Raw genomic sequence first — 26,154 nt, forward strand, 5'->3', positions numbered from 1 at the left:
TATAAATGTGCTTAACAATGACACTTAATTGAAATGAGCTAACTGCACGATTAAATGAATATCATATTACAGCCTACTACAGACCCTGTTTACGTTCATGAATATCTGTGGATCCCCATGAATACAAATTTTATTAGAACATAAGCACCTCACATCTACTTATAAATCCTAACTCTGCTAGGCATTGTGAGTTGCATGGCAGGGAGTACTTTCCTTTGTACAACACATCAGGATTTCTTCTCGTTTCATTCATATACGCAGAAAGAGAAGAATGACTAGTTAAATATTTCTTTGCAGGCACTAAGTAAATCTGTTTTTTGTAGACTCTGTGAGAATGATAAATGTGTCTCATGGAGAAGCTGATGAAATGAAGCTGGCACACACTTTAAGATACATGTAAACTTCCTGAGAAATTCTGGGTATGTAGGCTTAAGCAGCAAGTGAAAACTTGTACCAAGGTTAGGAATTGAACCCGGGTCTCCTGCATGCTAGTCAGCGCTTTACACAAGTGCATGGATTACTCTGGCATGCTCCCTGCTCAATCCAAATTATCACTGCCGCCCCAGTTTACTTTAAATTCCCCCTTGCCGAGGCTCTCCATGTTGTGGAATAGCATCTCAGTATTGAACGTAAATAGGGGATCCAGCCTGAAAGGCAGGTGCAGTTACATATGCAAATGGAATGACTTAATGTCAGAGACTTTACAGGTCTTCCAGTGCTGAAATAAGCAGTGAAGAGAATCTAACAGCATTTTTTAATGATTTTTTCAGCATTTAACTCTACAATTTCCTTATTTTATATTACTATCACGATTTTGGTCGTAAACCATGTACATTATAAAGGCTTAAGACTGAAATCATGATAGTAACATAAAATACCATTCGAACATTATTACATGACTGTGGCCTCAAAATATGAAAAGCTTAGAACAGCATCTACCTGTTAAGTTGTTAGGTATAGTGCATTTGTCAGTAGCCACTATACTTGCAAACACTGCATCAATTCTAAAAAAACGCGCACTATGCATATTAAATTGTAATAGGTATCCTTCAACACAACCCTTGTCCAAGGAAAATTAATATTGTAAAAGTATGTGTAATTTTGTATTGTAACATACTGTCCAATATCACATCTGGTACATTTGTGCCACTGCAATCAAATGGATGAAATGAACAATAGAGAGCAGTAATATATTTACAGTACGAATAACTGTTCGCTGAAGACAAGAAATACAATCATAACAACATGGGCACGCCTATCCAGTTTATAGACCCAGTTACCAAGACTGCAAACACATAAATTATTAATTGCTGTTGTAAAGGAAACAAGTTATAAGCCATCACGCATTCGTATTTGTGGGCTTAATACATAAACTTTAACCCCAAAGTGAACAGAAATCGCGTCAGGTGGAGAACACACTTCAAACAAGTACATGGTCGAGAGCGTAATTTTGCAACCAGTAACACATTAACACGTTAATAAAGTTGTCAGAAAACAAATTTCCGATCGATAAAGATTCACTACACTAAAATAAGTAACTGACACACGACCTATGTGTGGTTAGAAAACTTTAAATAAATCAAAAACACTTTGGAGACGCGATTAAAGAAAGAAATATTACGTATCATATCGTATCCACTAATTTACGTGACCGCGCAAATCTTTTCTACGCGTAAATGTAACACAATTTGTTTAGCTATGTTGTTGGTATACGACTTTCGGAACGTAAAATGCACGCCAAGGGCATGAGACGAGTCGTGATGGACTATGGAGGATTATTGACCGTTGGACCTTGTCAGCTGTTCTCGAACGAGCCATCTAACGTAAGGAGCTGAACTACAGAGGTCTCGGCGCATCGTCTCGCCGCGCCTCGTCATAACTGGGGAACACATTTTCTGCATCAGGTATGGAATACAGGATAAAGATGCCGTTAAGAATCAGTGGTCGACTATATTTTTTACTGTAAAATATTTCAGTTGAGACGGATTTGCTCGATGTTGGACTTACAATCTGTGACGTTGATTGTTCTCGAATAGTATGCGTTCATGACGTGGCCATAAGTATCCCAGGAAGCGGGGGTAATGCTAAGATCATACTTCACAGGATCATTTCTGTAGTATGTCTTCAACTCTCTCTAGTTCAATACTGGAGTAGACGCAACCACGATGATGAGTGGTAGCACTTTCCTTGAGCGTGAGGCATGCGGATTGGGATTCGTAGGATCTCATCTGCAATCGATGATCGTTCACCACGCCTTCCGGGGCGTGGGAAGGGAATAGTGCTTTCCGAGTGGTTTTTTTTAATGTAATGAATCATAGCTGTTGGTTTCATAGACTACTGGTTAGGTACGGATACGATAATGTATGTACTATGTAGTTCTCGTTGGTGCCTCAGGCTCATTGCATCGAAATGTAGTGTTTCGCTTTAGAGGCCGAACTACATATCAAGAATTTAGTTTGTCATCGGCATGATACAGTTCTTTCAATTCGGGAGTAATTAAACGATGACTACTGTAGTGTCAGACGTGTTGCACACAGTGTCATTTCATCGTCGAAGTGAACAGAGAGATACATCAACATTTTAGCAGCTCGAATTCCAGCGATCTTCACTTCTAGACGAGAAGCGAAGAAAATGTGGGTGCGCTGTTCTTAAGACTGAGGATACGAACAGCACTGGCACAAAGACGAAAGCTGACCCAACTTATTTACTTATACGGAAGTGGAAATTACAATTACAAATAGAATTTTTTTCCGTTTGTAAGACATCTGTGATGTAATAGACAAATTAGTTTTCGGGTAGAAATAATGTTAATGTTAAAAATTCGTCTGTAATCGTCGAAGTATTATTAAATACGTATAATTTCTTATGATTACGTGCATGGAGAACGTATGTTTCTAAACATCGCAGTGACACACTCGATTTGTCGAACATTGTCTATACTAGGGACCACAGAGATCATTTGGTACGGAAACTTCCTAGAAGAATGTGTAATTTGTAGAATTCCCATTTTCCTGCCATTACAAGATTTATAAAATTCGTGCTCTTCCAGCAGTGTATATGACTGGTTTGCAAAATCAGGTTGTCCTGAATTCATCAAAAATGCATGTCTACGAGGGCTAATATTATACGTCCGCGGAATGGTGCAGTCGGTTTGACGCCTATGTTTTGGGTACCACAGGCTAGCAGAATTCAGATGTATGCTTAGGGCTTACCTTCTTACAGCTGCTATTGCTCCGTGCTAATGACGCATTTCACGGTTTTCTTGAAGATTTTGCTGATGGGACGGATACATTCATGTTCTTCGCCAGTCGCCTCATCTCAAACTAATGCTTAGCAACGACGTGGGTCGCTGCAGAGACTCCTTTATTGTTAATAGCTGCTTCACATTGCTGTATGTTGTTTACTCTAAGAGGATAAATTATCATCGAACAATTAAGCAAACTATCCAGCGATAATAGCAGAGGCCGGGACGACCGCGGCAGATGCACCCGAGGATAATGTGCATCTGGAGTTTGGAAATACTCAGAAGAAATTAAAATGGGAAGAAAACGTGGATAATTTTGTTGTAGGAGACAGAAGTGACGCTCTAGTGCACTGCAAGTTATGTGGTTGTCGCGCGTAATTTTGTAAAGCTGTCAAAGTGCTTCCACGCCAGCCGCCAGAGGCGCTGCACACCATTATGACGTTTGTGCGCTTACTTCATTCCGTTATTAATTAGTTGCGGAGTTACATTTGATTATTGAATGTTCTAGTTGTCGGTTCTGCCCTGCTTTCATGTAAAACGCCTCGATATAGTGTTCTTCGTTAACCCCTTAACTTAAAGGTTGTCTTCAAATTATATTCCAAAAAAAATGTTTTTTATTAATGAAACACATCCTATAATTAATGACATTACATATAGACGTACCATATAGGTATACCTTTTAATGTCCAAAGCAGTGAGGTACAAAATTTTGAAGATCACCGACAATAAAATCCCTAATATACCCGTGTTCTGGACGTTGACTAAACTGTACTTGATGTCATTTTTTAGTTTCTGTGTAGCTGTGAAGTCCGTAGTCCGTTTGAAATAGCTTGATAGTAGACGTCTGTCACATGAGCTACGGTGTGGCCGCCGGCTACCGCTCGGTTATAGGTAAATGCGAACTCGCCAATTCATTTCACAAATGCTGTTGGTGTGTAGCGCGGAGCAATGTTGGGGAGATATGTCGGAAATGAGAGAGACTCTGTCGGGACGGCTAATTTTAAATGACCGACAACTGAACTGCGGTAGACGACGCGTTTTGTAGCGTTGAATTTAAACTCGTGTCCTAAGCTAACCACAACCTCGTAACGTGCAATTTATCCGAGAAAGCGGTCAACAACATGCAGCAGAACCAACGTCACGATCGCCTTGTTCCCGGCGGTTAAAGCTAACCTCCACAAGCAAGCTCAAGACAGAATAATAACTTCAGTTGCATCGATAAAAGAAAATTGTAATTTCTTGCCATCATTCACTGTAGTAGCAAGCGGCGCAGGTGACGTCAGAATGAACCCAACCAGCGCTCAGTAGCCTGCATTTGCCATAATGTATTGTGTTGTAATTGCACTTACGAATGAAAACAACGTTGTTTACGGCAGTGTGAATTTTTACTAGTGTTGCAATTGAGTTCAGAGTTACTGGTGTATTGAGCGATTTTGAGAGTAAGTTTTTAATTGAAAAATAATAGTTTGCTGCACAATTGTCAATTGTGGTAATCACAGCAGACAACGAAGTGAGTTAATAAATAGGTTTCACATATTTCCTAAAAACTATGAAGCCTAACGAAAATGAATAAGTGCTTGTAAATGTACATATTTGTTTTCAGTTGAAAATGCTTGTGTCTGCTCAATACGTTTTACTGATTCGCATTATGAAAGGGATTTGAAAAGTGAACTATTGAATATTCCTTCGAAATGCAAGCTGTAAACTGACGATGTTCCAACTGTAAATCTACCATTTGGTGCTGTTTAGGTCATAGTAATGAGCGTAATAATGAGAGATATATTTGTGCACAGAAAAGGAAGCTACCAAAAGAAGTACAAGATATGTTACAAGCAAATTTATTACCAGCTATTGAAGAAATTACTACTAGATAAATAAAAATTACTACTACTACTAGATAAATAAAAATTAACATAGCTGTAAATGTGACAATGCCTGATTACGCCAACAATTAGAAATTTTGGAAATAGATATAAGAGCTTTGCTAAAAGAATGTGGACTTAGAGGATCGTCTCGCTCATAGCTCAGAGTTACTGAAATTAAGACAATGTTTGAAAAGTGGTTCAGGGCTCTTTTTCTCACTGTCAACAACAATTGGTTATGAAAGAACGGTGTACTAACAGGTCATCGGAAGATATTGAAAGGCTGCGACTCTAATTGTGTGATTGCGACTTTACGTTTCTTACCTGATAAACGTTATCTTTTCTCAGAGGCGCATTGAAGTATCCTCTTCCTAGTGCAGTCACTATTAAAAATAAGGCTCAGGTAATTTAGATTTCCACTATGTTTCATGGATTTGAAGTCTCAGTGTTTTTGAAGAGTCAGTCAAAGCTACAAACAAAATTTGAAACAGACGTAGTTCGGAAGCTTTACAGTAGCATTTCACCGACCACAGCAAAAAAGTCTAACTAATATAAAGCCTAATAATAATACACTAAAACCTTGAAAATCTCGATTACATTTACACCTGCGTATGAGTTAAAAATTAATGTGCTGTTTGGCCACAAGCTTCAATGCAGCGCGATGTGGCGGGAAAGTTTCACCGCGACGTCACGACTCAATAGTCCGCCTGCACGTCCCCCTAGCGCAATTCTACACATATCACAAAGAGTTTTGCATCACCACGGTTCGCAGCACTCCTGAAGGTAGACATTGGCTGTGGATATTGTATCACAGACACAGCCCGTTTGACTGTTCAGAGATGTCACTAAACCTACCCAAGGATGTAAACAGACATGCATTAGCAGCGCCTATTAGACGGAGGGGGTCCGACAGCCGATCAGTTCCAGTCATTCCACCAGGAATGAGGTACCCGGCTAGTGTTGTCTGTGGTTCAGCCATGCCTAGACTGCCAATACTGCGGTTGGACCATATCCACATTGTTACTTTGTGCCAGGAAGGGCTCTCAACAAGGGAAGTGTCCAGGGGTCTCATAGTGAACCATAGCGATGTTGTTCGGACATGGAGGAGATACAGGGAGACAGGAACTGTGTATGACACGCCTCGCTCAGGCCGCCCAAGAGCTATTACAGCTGTGGATGACCTGTACCTAAGGATTATGGCTCGGAGGATCCCTGACAGCAACGCCACTATATTGAATAATGCTTTTTTTTTTTTTTTAGCTAGCGGACGTCGTGTTACGACTAAAACTGTGCGCAATAGGTTGCATGATGCTTAACTTCATTCCCAACTCCATGCAGTGCGCTACAGATGAGCCTAACAACATGCCGAATGGACCGCTCAGGATTGGCATCACGTTCTATTCACCGATGAGTGTCGCATATGCCTTCAACCAGACAATCGTCGGAGATGTGTGTGGAGGCGAACCGGTCAGGCTGAACGCCTTAGACACACTGTCCATCGAGTGCAAGAAGGCGGAGGTTCCCTGCTGTTTTGGGGTGGAATTATGTGGGGCCGATGTACGTCCCTGGTGGTCATGGAAGGCGCCGTTACGATACGTGAATGCCATCCTCCGACCAATAGTGCAACCATATTGGCGAGACATTCGTCTTCATGGACGACAAATCGTGCACATCTTGTGAATGACTTCGTTCAGGGCAACGACATTGCTCGACTAAAGTGGCCAGCATGTTCGCCAAACATGAAGCCTATCGAACACGTATGGGATAGATTGAAAAGGGCTGTTTATGGATGACGTGATCCACCTACCACTCAGAGGGATCTACGCCGAATAGCTGTTGAGCAGTGGGACAATCTGGGCCAACAGTGCCTTCATGAACTTGTGGAAATTATGCCACGATGAATACAGACATGCATCAGTGCAAGAGGACGTGCTACTGGGTATTAGAGGTACCGGTGTGTACAGCAATCTGGACCTTTGAAGGTCTCGCTGTTTGGTGGTACAACATGCAATGTGTGCTTTTCATGAGCAGTAAAAAGGGCGGAAGTGGTGTTTATGTTGATCTCTATTCCAATTTTTTGTACAGGTACCAGAACTCTCGGTAGTGAGGTAATGCAAAACTTTTTTGTATGTGTGTTTAAAGTTGCAGTGGCAAGAAAAGCGTTTCTGAAGAAGAGAAATTTGTTAATATCGAATATAGATTTAAAGGTTAGAAAGTGTTTTCTGAATATGTATTTGTCTAGGGTGTAGTCATGTATTTGGAAGTGTAACAGATGTTGCAAGGCTGTGAATGAGTGTCGTATAGAATAGTTTGACAAAAACTCAAGTCGCAATTAGAATTTCATCTCTATAGATGGTGAAGAGGCTAAAAGCTGGGCTGTACCGAGGCTGTTGGGAGATTGGCACCCACCAAGGCAGCAAAAATTGACCGAAAAGAAAAAACAACAAAGCAATACTGTGTAAGAACCAACTGGGAGTAGTACGTAAATTCTCCTAACCATATCTCTGCCAACGAAAAGAAGGCCTTTCCCCAGCACCCGACTGTAAACTCCTGCTGTTGCGTTTTCGCCCAAGTAGCATCGCTTCTTTAACTGACTTCCTCCGAACAGACGTCTGTCGCTTATAGACCGCTTATACGGTAACAGTGCGCTTCGTTCACTCAGCTGCGCCATACCACAGTCTAATACATACAGTCGCGACACTCTCGCTGATTTTTCTTGTACACCGCGGTGGAGAAGCTACGCTGCTGAATACGGCATTCAGTAAATGTAATCAGTATCGTTTATATTCATTTTTAACATGGTTTTTACGAAAGGCAACGTATGTAGCGCAATCAATTGCAGTAATAATAGAAAGAAGACACCACATGTGTCATTCTTCATGTTTCCTAAGGACCCTGAGAGGTATGAACAACACATTAGAGCGCTCTTTATTTACGATTTTTTTCTAAACTGTATTGAATTACTGAATTTATTTTTCTCTTTTAGGAGCAAGAAATGGTTAGTAAATAGTAAAAGACAGGACCTACTGCAAAAAGATGTCCTTTATTTGCACAATAACGTGAAGTTTTGTGTGTTACACTTCGAGTCAAACCAGTTCATGAGCGCGGAAAAGAAGACATTGGTATGGGATGCAGTTCCTACGTTATTTGACGTGCCGAATAAGCCACAAATAGTGACGATGAAGAGAAAATTGTCATACAAACGTGAAAGTGTTACTGTAAAAACAATAAAACTGTCTCCTGACACAGAAGAAACAGCTACCACAAGTGTTCCAACACGAGAGACATATATAAAATCACTAACAACGGAATCTGCAACACAGACATCTTTTGAAGATGAAATGCGTAGATTACGTGAAATTATTCGCGTGTTGTAAAATCGTGTGAAATGTAAAAACGTGCAAATCATTAGACTTCGTACAAAATTACTATGTGACAAGGAAAGTGCCCATCGTAAGAATAAACTGCAACCACGTCACAGGACACAAGTACAAAAGGACAAGCTCATTTTAAAAAGTATCGGTTCCAAGCACTTGAAAAAAGATGCTCTCGATTTATTGATAAGCCAAATTAGTATACCATTGAATGGAAAATGTGGCGCGAGATGGAAAGATGAAACTAAATTATTTGCACTTAATTTGTTGTATTATAGTACTCAGGCATACAGTTTTTTACCGCACTGTTTTAGCCTTCCATCAGTATGTACTCTACAAAGGTATGTACAATTAAATTGTATATACAATTAAATCGTGAGATAAATAATAACATATTTCATCTTTTAAAGCAGAAAGTGCAGCAGTTACCAGAAACTGATATAATTGTTAATTTGTCTATGGATGAGATGTCACTAATGGAAAATTTGATATGACAGCTCTAGGGATCATGTTTTTGGATTCGAAGACATGGGTTTCATATGTACATCTGTGCTGTGGTTGCCAATACTGCATTAGTTATAATGATCAACGGTATCTTCTCAAATTTTAAACAGCCATTAGAGTATTATTTCTCCAAAGGACCAGTAGGAGCCACCCATCTGACATGCATATTTTTTGAAGTTGTCAAAATACTCACAGAGATTGGTTTGGTTGTAAAAACATGTGTGACTGACCAAGGCTCGAATTTTGTGGAGTGGAGGCACAGTCTGGGTATCACACCAGTTAATCCATGCTTAGTACACAAAGGGAGTAAGATCTACTTTTTTTATAACACCCCACACTTGATAAAAAGCATACATAATAATTTATTCAGGTATAGCATTATTCACACAACAGATGAAGGATGGAGTGGCACTGCTCCATGGAAGGACATTTGTCAGTTTTACTCAGGTTGGCCTCCGAGCTCACTAAAAGAGCTGTCCAACTGCCAGTTTTTCAAAAATGAGGGTAAGCACTGCAGTTCGTGTGTTGAGTCACACAGTAGCAGCAGGCATTGAGATACTTGTTACTTGTGGCACCATATCATCAATCTGCTACTGCTGATTTTTACCAAGAAGTAAACGATATTTTTGACAAATGTAATGCACATAGTGTTAAAGGGCCTGTATCCTTAAGGAACTGCATTATAAGTGCCTCCTCAAGACATTTGGAAATACTAAAGACACTGAAGCCATGGATACAGTCATGGAAATTTGTAGATGTTGATGGGAAAGATTTTTCATCTAGGATTAAGTGTGTTAAAGGACTTCTGGGTAACATAAGTGCTTTGAACATGTTTGTTGATAATGTTTTGGATGGAACCAAGCTATATTTATTAACACCAAAAATTAGTCAAGATCCACTGGAAAACGTTTTCTCAGTGATAAGGCATAAAGGTGGTTTTTGTAGCAACCCATCACCACAACAATTTTGTGCTGCATTCAGTAATTATGCTTTAAGCAAATTAATGAACACACACACTGTAGCTACCTCCAATTGTGAGGGGATCACCTGGGGTCAGACAATAGTGCATATGAAAGCAGCGCCAAAATTAGTTGTTTCACCACTGTTGGACATCAGTGACACGAGTTCAGTGATCAGACTACCAAATGTGGAAGTCCAAACAGACCTCAGAGAGGCAAACAGCATGAGATATGTGTATTAAAGAAACTGCTTACAATTCATGACTGTTATAAATGTAGGACAGTACTTGTAGATGGCAGCCAAGACTTAGGTGCAAATGACAAAGTTTATTGTCATTTTAAAAGTTATGAAGGCAACTTTGGAAGCCTATTTACTTGTACAGAAGATGTCAAAGAATTTTTAACTCATTGTGAGACTAAGATGACTTCTACTTTTGATTAATATGCTCACATAAGTAATTGTGGTGCTTTCTTTGTGAACAATTTTCCACCTGGGTGCTGTGCTGAAACCAAGCTGCTGTTAATAAGACTGTTTGTGAAAGTGAGGCTCTTTTACATTATTAAATTCAGAAACCAAAATTTAATCTATAGGAGCAAGAGAAGAAATAAAAAAGTGATGAAGCAGGCTCATTTGGCTTGCTAAAGTGTTAGGACTGAGTCATTCATTTAATTTTATTTTCGTTAAATGTATCAATAGGATATAATAAAGTTTTAAAACAGTCATGCTTTTTATTGAGAGAACCTGATACCACAAAGAATAAGATGGAAATTTTATTTTTGGAAGCAGGCTTCCTGCAAAGCAGAATGTAATAAAAAGTAATGTGTCGCTTCATTTTTACACAAGGAAGAGCATCTATATACTTCATATATGGAATATACAGTGTGTATTCTCTTACTTTCAGTGGAATAAGTGCGATTATATGCTACTTCTTAATTATTTCCTCAAGAATATGTTGCAGCTTACGTCACTTCATTCATTAGTTTGTGCTCTGTTTACGTATATTTCACGATCATTTATGTCTCTCGCTGTTCTCCTAACACTTGACGCAAAAATATACAAACTATTTTGTAAATTACGCACAAAACTAATTAAAAACAAACATTATTTTTATGTCGCATCTGCCGTCAGAGGAAGGCGAGCTTTCTGGCCGCTAGGGGCGCTAGTGTCACTTGAACTGTCATATGGTAACAACTTTCACAGCAGTGAGTGTCGCGACTGTATATATTAGACTGTGTCCATACACAGTTCACTCATGTTTAACAAACGAGTTTGCTGCTGCTTCGCTGTGGCATTGTAGAATCTCAAAGGTTGCCGAGCAGGTGCTGAAACAATATGCTCCTTCACAGAAGGTTCCAGATTTCTGCCGATGAAGGACTGAAGCGAGGCACGGGAATGGAAACAAGCAAAAAATGGAGGCGATAAGTAATTAACTTGCGCACCTTCTTACGCTGCACCAGAGTCGGTTGGTACGATCTCATGAGAGACTGCGATATAAAGCCACGTCCACACTAGGGATAGGCAAATTTTTTAAAGTATCGATATACATCATTCGACATTTACAGGGTGGACATTATTAAATGACAAACGGATTCCTGATTGGAAATAGAGGGTCTGACGAGTGAAAGTTCTGCAACCACGTGCCTTGTGCGCTGCAGGCAGTGTGATTGACGCAACGGACTGTAAGTAGGGTTGCCAACTGTCCGGTGGTTGTAGGATGGCCCAACCCAACATCAAAACTCCTGTTTTCGGGCTCCCTTAAATTGGGCTAATTTCATATTTACTAATTTCAGTTTTAATTTTTTTACAGAAACCAGATAATGAAGTGGAGCCAGTTAAACTTTTCAATTTAATTATTATTTGTTTTAAGTATTTTGTATCAGTTTGTGTCACAAGTTGGAAGCATTCTGAATTTGAAACAACGAATTCCAACGTATTTTGATATAAGTCTGCATGTTCATTTGTTCGACAAGCCATGTCAAAGGGTTCAAAAAAGGCTTTGTATTTTTGTTACAGTGCACAGAAAGACGTCTTGCCATTCATCAAGGATATACTAGACCCAAACATTTCAAACAAATGGCTGACATTTTTTAAGAGATGCAAAGCACATAATTTGCTGAGAGTTGTTCAACAGTTACTAGCAGTGTCACCGTCCAGCTAAACATCTGGAGCAGTGAAAGAAACAGACTGAGAGTGAAAATGCTGAACTGTTTGTGAATGTGCTGAATTTGCTAAATTTGTTAAATCTGACAACGAGAAAGAACTTGTTAAAGCCGTGAACTCAGAAAAGAAGTACAACTTCAAAATATAACTAGTAAAGAAACTAGAGGCTCACAGAAATGGGTGATTTCACAGTATTAACAGTGAGTATTGTTTTAAATAAATACACGCTTCCTGTTGTAGCAGCTATAATGTATCTTTTGTGTAATATGTTTTGAATAATAATAACTCATTTCTGAGTTGTCCGGATTTGGCTCCAGTTAAAGTTGGCAACCATAACTGTAACCAGATGATTAGTCCAATATTCATGTCAAGAAAAGCCGAGATGCTGTTTGTGTACGGCCAGTCAGACGGAAACGGTCAAGAGGCAGAACATGGTCCTCCAGATCAGATGTACTCACCTCTCTGCACTTTCATCTTTTTGAGAGAACCCGTGATCACACAAATTCTCAAAAAGTGCGTGAAACGTTATGTGATATGGTACTTTGCCTATAGTCCATTTCCATCTGCTCTCGTTCTCCGTTTTTCCCAACGTGAGTACCGAACCACCATTCTGCTGCCTACAGTACGCTGCATTAATCAAACAGCCTGCGACACACAAGGAATACATGTCACATGGTCGAAGGAACTTTTCATTCGTCAGCGCTTTGGCAATGATGCATTTCTGGACACATGTTCATAGGACCCTTTTTCTTCCATTTCCAGCCCCTGCATTGGTCCCTGCAGTTCGTGGGTTTTATTAACGTTTGCCCTGTATAAGTGGTATCGATATTATCGAATCAGAAATATCGATATTTCGATATAGTGGTCAATATTTACAGGAATTAAAATAAACAAAATTGGTCGAAATCACAGAGATGATTAATAAGCATTTAAAAATTGGCAGATACTTTATTATATCTGACATTAACCAATAAAAGACACACAGTGTACTATAAAATCACTTATTTAAAAGAAACTGTTTAATGAAACCAATAATCATGACCGATAGAGGTTAATAGAACTTGCTGTGCAATATGCTGCCCTGCAGACACAGTTATTTTGGAAACTCACATCAACTTGAAGTCAGTTTTTTTTCCTTTATTGTATTTCAATGTACCATATGAGGCAGCACCATAGGCGTCGCTCTTCAGGCAAGAGACAGTCATTAAGTACAGGACATGGAGACACTTAAGAAAACAACAGAAAGGATGACATAGACATATAAAAGGGGAAACATAATGGAAGATAGCGGAAAAAAGAGGTGGTGACTCTAAAATGGTGATAAAAAACTAAAAACCTACGCAAAAAACTACACTAGCGATGGATGGTGTAGCACATAACAATCACTGACAATAACACTATTTACAAGATCAGCACACAATTAAAATCGCAGCTCAATGTCACGGGACAACAGCACCAAACACAACACTGATGTAGCACACTGATGATGATGAGCAAACTGAAAGGATCTGCCAGCGGGATGGAGACAAGGGAAGAAGGGAGGGAGGGGTGGGGGCGCGCCGAAGGGGGCTGGGGAGGGAAACAGTCCGCTCTGGAAGAAGGAGGGGAGAGGAAAAGGGGGCCCTGGGCGGGGGGGGGGGGGGGGGGGGACAAGGCCAGGCTACAGTTGGTAGGAAGGGTAGATGGCTGTGGAGAGGAAGAAGGAAACTAGGGAGTGGGGAGGATCAAGCTGGTGAACAGTGTAAAGGATGCAGAGATGTTGGAGGAGGTGCGGCAAGGGGATGAGATCATACAGGATTCGTGTTGGGGAAGGAAGGCAGATACAGAAGGCAAGGTGGAGCACGAAGTGTTGTAGGATTTGGAGGGTGTTATAAAAGTGGGGCGGGGGGGGGGGGGGGGGGGCAGAGATCCAGGCAAGGCTGGCATAGGAGAGGATAAGGCAGATAAGGGAGTTGTAGGTGTGGAGGATGGTGGAAGGATGCAATCCCCATAGCCAGCCAGACAGGAGTTTCAGGAAGCGGGAATGGGGTTTCTGCCGGATGATCAGGAGGTGAGGGGTCTAGATGAGGTGACAGTCAAGGGTGAGGCTAAGATATCTCAGGGTGGGGGTGAGCTGGATGGGACGACCATAAATGGTGAGGTAGAAATCATGGAGACGGGTGGTGCGGCCTATGATAATTGCCTGGGTTTTGGAGGGGTTGATACGAAGGAACTACTGGTTACTCCAAGTGGTGAACTGGTCAAGGTGGGTTTGGAGGGTGCATTGGGACCTTTGAAGGGGAGGATAGAGAGCCAGGAAGGCGGTGTCATCAGCATATTGGAGGAGGTGGACAGGTGGCTTGGGCATATCTGTGGTGTATGGGAGATAGAGGAGCGGGAAGAGGACGGAGCCCTGAGGGATGCCAGCAGTGGGATAAAATATATGGGACTTGGTGTCATGGAGGGTGACAAAGGAAGGGTGGTGTGAGAGGAATGAAGGGACCAGACAGACAAAATTGATAGGCAGGGTGTAGGTCTGGAGTTTAAAGAGGAGACCGGGATGCCACGTGCGGTCGTAGGCATTTTGGAGATCAAGGGAAACAAAAATGGCGGAGCGATGGGAGTTAAGTTGGAGGGAATGAAGGTGGATGAGGTTAAGGAGCTGGTCTTCGGAGGAGAAGGAGGGTCAGAAGTCACACTGTGTGAGGGGGAGGAGGTAGTGTTGATTGAGGTGGCGATGGATACGAAGAGAGAGGATGGATTCGAAGACTTTACTGAAGATGGAAGTGAGTCAGATGGGACGGTAGGAAGAGGCGACAGAAGGAGGGGTGGTTGTTGGGTTTGAGGAATAAGAGGACGCAGGAGGTCGGGGCAGAAGCCGGTAGAGAGGGTTACGTATAAATTGTCAAGGACAGTCAGGAAGGAGAAGGGGCGTTCTCTAAGGTGGTGGTAGGTGATACAGTCGTGACCAGGGGCCATGTTGCATTTTGACCAGAGGATAAGTTTAATGTCCTGTGCTGTGGTTGGAGTGGTGATGTCAGAGAGGGGTAACTGCCCCAAGTGCTGGAGAGTGGGAGCAAGAGGAGCAACCGAGATATCGGCGAGTTCCATGACAGTGGGGGAAAGAGAATAATCAAAGTGGGGGTCATCAGGGGCGGAGAAGACCTTGGAAAGGTGGGAAGCTAAGTGGTTGACGGGAAGGGGGCAGTCGTTATGGAGAAGGGGTTAATGGGTTGCGGAATGGGAACCAGTAAGGCGATGGAAGGCTGACCCATACTTGGAGGAGTTGATAGGGAGGGTGGCGTTGAGTCGTACAGGTCTGGTGCCAGTTACAGCGTTTCCTTGCTATAATAAGGTTCCGTATGTGTTGCTGCATTTGCTGGTGGCGTTGGAATGTATCCATGTCAGGAGTGCACAGGAAGGAGCAGTAGAGGTGGTGGAATTTGCGGAGAACGAGGACAGCCCGTGGAGGAAGAGTGGGATGGTGGAGGTGGATGGTTTTAATAGGAACATGGGCCTCCACGGCATCAATAATGGCCTTTTGAATGAGGGACGAGGCATGGATGATGTCGTCAGGATGGTGATAGGTAAGAGGGTTGCTTTCGACCTGAGTGACAATGGATTCTCAGTAGGCATCCCAGTTGGTGCGACAGTAGTCATGGACTACCTCAGGAGGGGGTGCAGGGTGGGGAGCCGAAGGGGGGTGATGAGCTGATGTTATGGTGAGGATGGGGAAGTGGTCGCTACCTGTGGGGTCAAGGATGTTGATGGCGATATGCCCAAGGAGGTTGGCGGAGGCAGTGAAAACGTCAGGTGTGGTGTTGCATTTGGGACGGGTGTGCTGGGGAAGGGGAACAAGGTCACCTTGGATCGTGAGGAGGAAATGATGCCACCGCTGAAGGGTGTCGGGAGCAGCTATGGATGTTGATGTCGGCGGCACTCCCATAAGCGGAGAAGGTGCAGTCAGTGTGGGAGATGAAGTCGTAGGGAAGAGGAACAGAGGAGCGAACATAGATGATGGCACAGCTAATGGTGAGGGTGGGGAAGAAGATGCTGAGGATAAGGTGTTCAGTGGAGTAATTAGGTGGGGTTGTGGCCGAACAGGGATGTGCTTAAGGTGGCTGATGGTTACTCCACCCTGCACTCGAGGACCAGGAGCATCGGTTCGGTGGAGGTTATAGGGAGAGGTGTGTATAGTATGGTCGGGCTGGAGAAAGGTTTCATTCCGGGGGAAGGTGTTGACCAAGTGATGGGAGAGGGTGTTCATGAGTAGGTATTTGTTGGTACAGAGGGAGTGGATGTTCTGGAATAGGATGTGACACTTGTGCTGCGCGATAACGGGAAGAGAGGGGAGGGAAGAGGCTTAAACTAGGGTGTCGAGGCAGGTGAAGGTGAAGTGGGCTTGGCTGTGGGAGTTAGTGGCAAAGGTGTTGAGGTGAAAGACGGAGCGGGCAGTGAGGTAGATCTGGAAACGGTGAATGTTTTGGAGGACTGGTGAGAAATCGGATGATGTCTTCAGCCGTGGGGGGTGGACAGAGGGAATTGTTGGGGTGGACTGGGGGATTGAAGGGATGGACAGGGACAGTAAGCTTGGGGGGGTGGCAGGAGGGGATTTAGCTTTACACTTGTGGGAGTAGGTGGGATGAGGGCCATTGCAGGTGTTACAGGAAGGAGAGGTGGTGGGGTTAGAGCAGTTTTTGATAAAATGGGAGGCCTTGCAATGGGGAAAGGTGGGGGGAGGTTTTTGGAGTTGGGGGTCAGATGATTGTTATACATGAGCAGTGGTAGGATTGGGGATGGGATTTGGAGGATTCAGCAGGGTGGCGACGATGGAAAATCGGGCCACCCTGGGTTAGGAGGTGGTCAACGGATGGGACAGACTCCGAAAAGACCTGCATGAGATAGGTGGGACCGGAGGCATTGTGGATACAGCGGGCAAATGAATTTCCAGGTCTGGGTGTGAGTTCAGTTCCGCGATCCTCCATGATCACCAGGCTGAGCTTGGTGATGACGTTGGTGTAGGTGGGGGAGGAGGGGGGGGGGTGATGGGGAGGCTGGGGCTGACGAGGAAAGGAAGGGTGTCAGGGATGTCTGGGGGCTAAAAATAATGCATGGGAGTTTACGGAGGAGGTCTGTATGAAAGGAGGGGGAGGGGGACTTGATGTTGAAGTCAAACTAAATGCTGTTATTAAAATGTTTATACTTTGCACAAAGTCACAGGCACAAATGTAACAGCCTGGGGACCGTGTCCCACTATGCAAAGATACTGTGTTCAGTTCAACTGTATACAGTATATCACATTCTGATTACCAGCTGATAATAGCAGAGCACCTAAACAACTAAAGGCATAGCTGGTAGGAGGGTGTCAGGTTGCATGATTCTTTGGTGAATGTTGGAGGTACTGGGTGAATGGTTTCACCATATCGTGTACAGGATGAATGGCTTTGCTGTATTGTCAATAGATGGCCACTGACTTTGCCCGTTCTTGAGAATACTGTTCGTGCCTGACACGAGACAGCAGAAGTGAAATGGCTGACAACAGAGAAGAATTGGCTTCTTGGGAGTGAAACACTTCTGATACGTGTTCTGAGCATGAGATATTGTACTTAACACAAATGTTTCAGACAACAGAGCCCATTTTCCGTTAAATACCAGTGTGGTAATGTGTGCGATTTTTGTGCAGACTGTACGTTACCTTTACACTGTGTCTGTCTTTTCTTGATCCAGGCAGTCAGAGAGTAAGAGAAATGCACATTCTGCTTCGTAGCTGGGAGCAGAAACTTATAATTTCCACCATTCTCATACAGTGCTGTCATCAAATGTATGTATTTTGCACCTTGTACCTATCAGTTTACAATGATACTATCCGCACCTCTCCCTATACCACTGATGCTCCTGGTCCTCGAGCGCAGGGTGGAGTCACCATTGGCCACCTTAAGCACATCCCTGTCAGCCACAACCCCTCCTCAATGACTCCACCGAACACCTTATCCTTAGCATCTTCTTCCCCTCCCTCACCATTACCTGAACCACCATCTATGTCCACTCCACTGCTCCTCTTTCCTATGACATCATCTCTCACATTGACCACACCTTCTCCACGTACGTGACTGTTGGCGACATAAACTCGGAAGTAACAAGCTTTTATGAATATGCAGTATAGATACATTCATGTTCAAATCTGATGTTCATTTGTAGCACTGAATATGAAATTAAATTAAACCCATTGTAAGGTATTTACTGTCAAATTGCAAAAATTGGTAGTAGTTGGAATGGGCAAGAAATCTGCTGCTGAGAACTACTGTGTCTAAGAATCAAGAAAAGACAGAAAATTAAAATATTGCTTTCGTCAGTCAATATTAAATAATGATTAACCAATATATCGATAATTTAAATATCGACAGCCAACGCCAATGTTATATCATAGTAATATCGATGTTCTGATGTATCAATATTTTTTGCTCATCTCTAATCTCCGCAAAATGAAAAAAAGAGGTTCGGCGCTGCCGGTGTGGATGTCAAACCGTGTTGCGCAACAAGGAAGTGTGTATTTTATAGACTATGAATAGTCTATGGTGAATTTGGTGAGTGTGAATGGGTGGGATGTGTTCCAGGAGAAAAGCTTTCACTAACATTTCACTGGTTATGAGAGAGACGCCATTATCCAGTGGTGCCATTTCTTGCCTGCCTATTGGAATTAGCAGATGGATGGCCAGATCCTGTGCTCACATCTCTTGCCACGGTAGTGAAAGTAGCAGCTGGGTGGCCAGAAATCTTTTCAATAAGGCAATGAATGGGTCACATTTATGAAACTGCATGTCTTTGTAATCACATGTCTTAATATCCTTAAATGAAAATGCATTTTCCTGTATACAAACATTAACACTTACTTAGTGGTTAGACATGTAAAAAAATTGTCCTTCACGTGTTCTTGCTGATAAGGAAACGATTAAAATTAATTGCAAACACTCTCAATACTGCAAGTATGCTATGAGTTAATGACGTTCAGCGATAAAGCCGCTCCTTTATCATCATCCTACTTTTTATCTCACAAATGGAAATTGATAACTAATTTAGAGAGATCCGCTTCAGATGTACTAATACAGGGCGTTTCAAAAAGAAAGAGCAGATTTCAAACATTTATTTCTCAAAAACTACAAATGATAGAAACACAATTCAAACGTTTCTTGTCAGAGAAAGGTTCAAAGTTTTTCAATGGTCCGCGCAGAAGTTCCATGCAAATCCGCAGTGGCGCTGGCGTTTGTTTGTAGGAAAATGGCGACGACACCACAGGAACGATCATTTTGTGTGCTGCAATTTGCAAAGTTAGAGTCCATTGTTGGTGTGCAACGTGCATTCCGCCGTCAATTCAACAAACAGCCGCCTCGTCATAAGCAAATTTATGAGTGGCATCACAGATTCGTAGAAGATGGTTGCATCTGCAAGCGAAAAAGCACGGGTCGTCCACGCACATCGGATGAAAATGTCGAGCGTGTCCGTGCAGCTTACGAAAGGAGCCCTAGAAAATCCACGACACGGGCAAGTCACGAACTAAACATGTCTAAAACAACGGTATGGCGCGTTCTGAGTAAGCGTCTGCACATGAAGCCGTACAAACTGCAGTTATTGCAAGCATTGCGTCCTGACGACCACAACAAAAGGTTCGAATTTTCAACTGCAATTCTACAGGACATGGAAGAGGACAATTTTGCCGAACGATTAATTTTTTCAGATGAATCAACGTTTCACATTTCTGGTAAAGTTAATCGGCATAACGTACGAATTTGGGCGAGTGAAACTCCGAGGGACGTTATTCAACATGAAAGAGACTCACCAAAGGTTAACGTCTTTTGTGCAATTTCGGTAAACAAAGTTTATGGACCTTTCTTTTTCATGGAGAAAACTATCACAGGAACCATTTACCTGGACATGTTAGAAAACTGGCTATTTCCTCAACTTCAGGAAGATTCAAATCACTTCATCTTCATGCAAGATGGCGCCCCACCACACTTCTCTGAACCTGTACGACGGTACCTAAATAACACCATTCCAGGACGGTGGATTGGAAGAGCAGGAGCACAAGATCAATGTCATCGTCTGTGGCCTCCCAGGTCACCAGACCTTACTCCCTGCGATTTTTATTTGTGGGGGTACATAAAGGACTGTGTTTATGTCCCACCTATGCCCGCTACTCTTCAAGAGGTACGACATCGAATTGTTGCGGCCGTGAATTCGGTAACTAAAGACCAGTTGCGTCGTGTGTGGCAAGAAATGAGATACCGGTTTGATATTTGTCGTGTAACAAATGGTGCTCATATTGAGGTACAGTTTTGATATTTGTTGTGTAACATTTGGTACTCATATTGAGTGAAGGACCGTTGGAATTGTGTTTCTATCATTTGTAGTTTTTGAGAAATAAATGTTTGAAATCTGCTCTTTCTTTTTGAAACGCCCTGTATTTATTCAAACCACAACTGCTTTCAAGGTTTTAAAATTCCACCTTCAGGTGTATGGAATTATAGTATTTTGTAATACATAACACGAGGTCAGGCCAGTTAGTGCAAGAGTTCCAATCATTGCATATTAGCGGAAACTGTCTGCCACTGGGCGGCTGCATGGTAGAAAGCCCAACCACTGTAGCACAACTGAAGTGGATCTCTCTGAATTGTTATGCCTCTCAGTTGCAGGTGTCATGCGTACCAGATCTGGAATGGAAATCAGATTGGTTTCACATTTCTAATTATGATTTATGAACAGAGTTTATATGTAAACAGTGCTTTGCATTGCGCGTAAGCTCATTAAGCTCCATTTAAGACTGGAGAAATTCTTTCCACGAGGACTTTGAATATTTTTATTTCATCGTGTCAGTCAAGGACACCCATACGGAAGTTTCGGGGGGGGGGGGGGGGCATAGATATGGGTTCACAGAGTGTTTTTGATATTCTGGAAGATGAATGGCGACATGTAAGCAGTCATAAAAAACTTCCAGTTCCAACCCTGTTGAAATCATGCATAATACCAACTCTTTCTTGAAAGAAAAACTCCAGACTACACTGTATTTGTTCCTTTCCATGAGAGCTGTTGAGGAGGGGGAATGTGATTTTTTTTTTTCCCCCATTGCGTCTACACCTGCATCTACATAGATACTCCACAAGCCACTGTACAGTGCGTATCGGAGGGTACCCTGTACCACTGCGTGTCATTTCCTTTCCTGTTTCACTCGCAAATAGAGCGAGAGAAAAACATCTGTCTCTATGCCCCTCATGAGCCCTAATTTCTTGTATCTTATCTTCGTGGTCCTTACACATAATGTATGTCGGCGGCAGTAGAATTGTTCGGTAGTCAGCTTCTAAATGCCACTTCTCTAAATTTTCTCTATAGTGTTTATCGAAAAGAAGTTGCCTTCCCTCCAAGGATTCCCATTTGAGATACCAAAGCATCTTCGTAACCATTGTGTGTTGTTTGAGCCTACTGGTAACAAACCAAGCAGCCCTCTTCTGAATTGCTTCGATGTCTTCCTTCAATCCGACCTGGTTTGGATCCCAGAACCTCGAGCAGTACTCAAGAATAGGTCACACCGGCGGCGTCCTTTACAAGAGACCACACTTTTCTAAAATTCTCCCAATAAATGAAAGCTCGACCATTCCCCTTCCCTACCACAGTTCTGACATGCTTGTTCTATTTCGCATTGCTTTGCAACCTTGTGCCCAGATATTTAAACGAATTGACTGTGTCAAGCAGGAAACTAGTAATACTGTATCTGAGCAGTACAAGTTTGATCTTCCTATTCATCTGCATTAACTTAAATTTTCCACATTTAGGGCTAGCTGCCATTCATCACACCAAGAATTCTTCACGCTACTCACATATCTGTAAACTTATTCCATATACTCGTACCTTCATTAACAGCCTGATAGAGGCACCATGTCAGATGCTTTCTGGAACTCTAGAGATATGGAATCTGCCTTCATCCATAGTTCTCAGTATATCCTGTGAGAAAAGGGCAACTGAGTTTTGGACGGGCAATGCTTTCTAAAACCATACTGATTTGTGAATATAAGCTTCTCAGTCTCAAGAAAGTTTACTATATTCAAACAGAGAATATGTTCAAGGATTCTGCAGCAAACAGAAGATAGGGATATCAGTCTGTAATTTTGTGAGTCCATTCTTTTACCTTTCTTATATGTTGGAGTCACATGTATTTTTTTGCTGGGCAAGAGATTCATGATAAATAAATTCCATCCCTGGTGATTTATTTGCTTCCAAATCCTTCTGTTGTTTCTCTAAGCCAGGTATGCTTATTACTGTGTTGTCTATATGGGAGTCTATCTGATGGTCAAATCAAATGATGGTACATATGTGCTCTTCTCCTGTGTGAACAATTTCTTGAATGTGAAATTTAAACTTCACCTGTCGTTGCGCTATCTTCAACTACCACACCAGACTTTTCAACAAGGGATTGAATGGAAGCCATAGACACGCTAAGCAATTTTACATTCGACTAGAATTTTGTCTGGTTCTCTGCCAGATCTTTTGCTGAGGAGTGACAGTGGTAATTGTACATTTTGCTCATTTTTAGAGAAACTTTCGCAGATGCATGAATCGCTACTAACCTTCGCTTGTGGTCATTTATGCGTTCCCTTTTGAACTGAGAGTGCAACAGCCCCTGCTTCCTCAGCATCAGCCGAATTTCGTTATTAAACCATGGTGGGTCTTTTCCATCCCTTATCCACTAACTAGGCACATAACTTTCCACACCACAATTTACAGTCTGCTTAAACTTTGCCTGTAATTCCTCTACATCCATCCAGTTCACTGTCTAAGTGAGATGTTAATAACTGCTTGTCTGCTCTATCTAACAGAAACACTCTCCTAGCCTTCTTGGCTGATTTATTAACTTTTGTAATCATAGTCACTATAATGGCATCATGATTGCTAATCCCCATTTCTATTCTGATATTATTGATAAGGTCCAGCCTATTTGCAGCTACGTCAACGATGTTGCCATTGTGTGTGAGCTACTGAGCTAGCTGCTCAAGACAGTTTTCAGACAGCATGTTCAAAAGTATTTTGCATTACTGTCTGTCTGTATCCGCTGCAGTGAATCCATAGACATCCCTGTCAGTACTCAGCAGGTTGAAGTTGCCTCTCATCAGTATTACACAATCTGGGTACTTCCAAGCTATTGACCATAGACTTTCTTTGAATGACTGTAGAACTGTCATAGTAGCATCAGGTGGCCAGTAAAAACATCAAAAAATTAACTTTATTTCACTTCCACCTATTACATGCCACCAGATGACTTCACTGTCACACTCAACTTTGACCTCTGTAGAGACAATATTTTTTGAACACTCCCCCTCCTGTGGCCTCTTAATCTGTCTTGCCAATATACGTTCCTTGACTTTCCAAATATCTCAGAGATCTCCACTTCAGATTGCAGTTCACTCTCCGTCCCAAGAGTAATTTGAGTGCAAGAACTTTCCCAGAGGGCAGTAAATTCGGGAACTGTATTACGAATACTTTGACAGTTTACTGATAAAATTATGATAGTCGAAGTGTTTTTATTCTGAATGCCATTTGACTTTCCTTGCTCCATATTGACTGACGAGTGTTCATCAGAGCACCTCACACTACCACTTAGCCTTAAAAAAAAAAAAAAAAACCCTCATGTTCACTCCACAAGTACTCTGCTACCCAAGTGGCAACTTCCTTTGTGTAGTGCCTTACAAATCCCCACACAATAACACAGGTCTAGAAATCTGCAGCAAAGACTGTCACAGAGTCAACGTAGCCCATGTCTGAGACCCTCCACTCAGCTCCAAACTAAAGGACCACGACCAACTGTGGGAATGATCCTGCAAATTGCAAGCTTCTCTTGCACCCCACACCCGAGGTCAGCAGTCTTCACCATCTCCACCAGCTGTCTGTACAAACTGAGGATCGCCTCAGAACCCATGCAACAGGCATCGTTGGTGCCGACATGAGCCACAACGTGCAGACGACTGCGCCTTGCATGCTCAATAGCCACACACAAGGCAGCCTCCACATCTTGGATGAGGCTCCCCGGCAGACATAAGAAGTACACATTGGCTTTCTTTCCAGCTGGGAACACTATCTAAGGGGCTCCAAAATGCACCAAACATTAGACTCCCAATAAATAGTGAACCCTTCCCCCAGTGTGTCTGGTCAGACACTGCTGAAGGAGCGACCATCTGTCCACTTAAAGGGTGAATGGGCGAGGCCAGGCGACCAGTCTTCACATTGGTCCTCCACCATGAGCAACGCGAATGTCTTACCATCTACCACCCACCCAGCTGTGAGGGCAGATCCACCATGACAGGTGCACTAGGAGGTGCCTCAGAAGCAGAGCCCATGGGCAAAACACCTGAGGTGTCCCATGCGACGCGCCAGATTGTCCACCACTGCTATACTCCAAGGCAGCAACCTGAAGGTGACTGACCGTAGTCAAAAGCTCAGAACTGCGGCCAGCTCCTGCATCTGCACACAGTATATGCACACATAATTGTTCTTGTCATTACAGTAATCTCTCTGTTGTTTTGTGTTAATTGCACCAGTTCTTAGAGAAAACTTGTAATATAAAAGATCCAGTCATTAAGGGAGAATTTATAAATTTTGTTTTTAAGTTATTGTTTACTGTTCTGCAAAACACTGCAGTAGCCACAGTGTAGCCCCACTGTGAATACTGTTCTCAAGCACGGGGTGAGTTAGTTGCTGTTCGTAGGCAGCTAGAAAGCACCCTGACAGCTGTCGCACAATTGTAAGACCTACCAAGATACAGGTGCCAGAGATACCAAAGGTATACCAAGTACTACCCTCTCCTCTATGTGCTGTCACAGCTGCAGGAGGTTCAGGATCTTTCAACATACCTGCACTTGACTATGAATGGCAGTTCAGTAGTAGGTCTAGGGTCCTGTACAAACGAGACGAATCCTGGAGCAACTCAGGGTACTACACCCACTTTTCACCCAATAATTTCAAGGTGCTACGAGGGCCATCCACAAAGTACATTACATTTTCGTTTGTGTCCATTAGGGGCGGCGCTAGCGTGGCCATCTTGGTGTCATGGCATTCCGCCGCTCAGTCAGCATCCTGCCGTGCTAGAGAGAGGTTCGTGCTGTACTCTGTTGAGTTACTGTGACAGTTTGAAATGTCAGCGTTAATTGAAAATGCCGCGAAGTGTGAAGTGCGTGCTGTAATAAGGTTTCTGACTGCAAAAAACTGTACACCGATAGAAATCTATCGGCAGCTTTGTGAAGTGTATGGGGACAACATGATCACTGAAGGTGGAGTGCGTCAATGGATCATAAAATTTAAAAATGGCCGAACTAACGTTCACGACGAGGAGCGAAGTGGAAGACCCAGCATAGTGACTGCCGAACTTGTCGAAAAAGTCGATGCCGCAGTCCATGAAAACCGTAATTTCACAATAACGGAACTCTCTATGAGTTTTCCACAAATTTCACGAAGTTTGTTGCACGAAATCATTACCGAAAAGCTTGGTTACCACAAGTTTTGTGCAAGATGGATACCAAAAATCTTGACAGAGATTCACAAAAATCAGCGAATGGCTGCAGTGTTAACATTTTTGGATGCTTACGAGAAAGATGGCACTCATTACTCGATTGCATCGTTACTGGTGACGAAACATGGGTTAAGCATGTGAACTGCGAGACAAAATTGCAGTCAATGCAGTGGGGGCACACAAATTCCCCCCAAAATCCCAAGAAATGCATGCAGACAATGTCGGCAAGGAAGGTGATGGCAACTGTCTTTTGGGACAGAAAAGGTGTGATTTTTGTGGATTTCCTGGAAAGAGGCACTACAATAAACTCTCAAAGGTATTGCCAAACTCTGCACAACCTCAGAAGAGCAATACAAAACAAGTGCAGGGGAATGTTGGGCTCAAAGATCTTGCTGATTCACGACAGCACCCGGGCCCACACGGCAAATGCCACTCGTGAAGTTCTCAAATCTTTTAAGTGGGAGTTGTTTCCTCATCCGCCATACAGTCCCGACCTGGCACCGAGCGACTTCCACTTATTCCCAG

At 42.7% G+C, this 26,154-nt stretch overlaps 1 long non-coding RNA gene and 1 other non-coding gene across 2 annotated transcripts in view; both read left to right on the forward strand.

Annotated features, from left to right (window-relative positions):
• The first annotated feature begins 1,765 nt into the window (after nucleotides 1-1,765).
• The window catches only part of LOC124771060, a 29,887-nt gene continuing 5,498 nt past the window's right edge, over nucleotides 1,766-26,154 (forward strand). The window contains exons 1-2 of the long non-coding RNA XR_007013277.1: nucleotides 1,766-1,904; nucleotides 11,958-12,304. This is a non-coding gene — a long non-coding RNA (uncharacterized LOC124771060). The remainder of the gene's footprint in view (nucleotides 1,905-11,957; nucleotides 12,305-26,154) is intronic.
• Nucleotides 2,087-2,294, forward strand: LOC124771061. The gene has a single exon (XR_007013278.1). It is a non-coding gene; the product is annotated as a small nucleolar RNA U3 (small nucleolar RNA).

The sequence above is a fragment of the Schistocerca piceifrons genome, unplaced genomic scaffold, assembly GCF_021461385.2.
Source record: "Schistocerca piceifrons isolate TAMUIC-IGC-003096 unplaced genomic scaffold, iqSchPice1.1 HiC_scaffold_884, whole genome shotgun sequence".
Taxonomy (NCBI): Eukaryota; Metazoa; Arthropoda; class Insecta; order Orthoptera; family Acrididae; genus Schistocerca; species Schistocerca piceifrons.